Source organism: Salmo salar, chromosome 10, assembly GCF_965601325.2.
Source record: "Salmo salar chromosome 10, fSalSal1, whole genome shotgun sequence".
In the NCBI taxonomy this organism is placed as follows: Eukaryota; Metazoa; Chordata; class Actinopteri; order Salmoniformes; family Salmonidae; genus Salmo; species Salmo salar.
The window spans coordinates 109580638-109582019 of NC_138300.1; positions in this window are offsets into that span (position 1 = coordinate 109580638).

Genomic DNA, 1382 nt, shown 5'->3' on the forward strand with positions numbered 1-1382 from the left:
CTACTGCCTGATAAAATGGACCACAGCTTAGCCACCACAACGGCACTCATTTGCATTTAATAAAGCAAAAACCATTCGTACCCAAAACTCATGAATTAGGCCTCTGTGTTAAAATTGCCTTACATTGCCTCTCCATCAGTGATTTCAATTACCCACGGTGTATTTCTATTGTTTCCTGAGATAAGTGACATATTCTGGAGAGAGGGAGATGTCGCGCTGAACGAGACTAGCAATGCATTGCGGATAAGTGCTAACTCCAATGCAGTGGCGGGTCTAGCTTGTATGGCTCCCTGGGCGAACCCCACCTTCAGCAAGACTAAACCAATTCACCTTGGTGGTGTGCAGACTGCTTTTATATTGTTCTTAACAATTTCGCACAAACCAGAAAAAAATGCAACAATATGTCTGTGAAACTATATATTCACAGTATTATGAATGAATTGGTGTGTATTTGGTAGCATTTCGTAGTGTGATTGCATTAGTACTGTACAAAGTTAGAGGTGGAATATTTGATAGATTCTCCCGCTTCCCCTACCTCGGGCTTCCAGTGGGGAGACCTGAGGTCAACCTACCCCCGCCCCCCTCCCCATCTTGTACTTCTGAGTGGGAGACCTTCCCAGGAGGTAGCCTGCCTAGCTCACAAACTAGAATCAGGGGGCCCACTCCGACAAGGTTAATTGACCCACAGTCCCACATGGTGACATGATATCATAAGGTGAATGCACCAATTTGTAAGGCGCTCTGGGTAAGAGCGTCTGCTAAATGACTTAAATGTCAAATGTAATGATATCATTGACGTGATGTGCAAATGAGCGATAGAAAACCGATCGCGTAAATGTTACCATTCCGGCTGCCCACTTCGCCTATACCTAAATCCGCCACTGCTCCAATGACCGCTGTGATTTCCTAACATGAAAAAAAAAATAGCCTACATCTGACAAAACAAACACACACACGCTGAATAAAAGTTTGTATGATCTGTAAAGTTGTAAGTGCCAAGGGCTTACACTTTGTCTATCCATTTCTGCACCCTCCTTTACTTTACAGGTCTTCTCATTACTGTTTAATCAGAGCCTTTCCTCTGCCAGGTATATTGAACTGTAATTACAGTCTAAGTGTCTTATTAGCAGATAGGACTTTGATACTGGGCCCTGGGAAGGAAACCAAACCTAATGAATTCTGCCCAAACAATGTGTCTGGCTGCCTCTCAAGGCTACAGACAGCTGTTGAGATCAGTGGCCCAGCACATATAAGAGAATAGCAGCAGCCATTTACAAAGAAAAAAAATGTGACACTAGTTGATCTAGCCAACAAAAGGTACAATTTGGGTTATCATTGTACACTATTGTAATGTTGTCAGTCAGTGCCTTGCATAGGTTGGC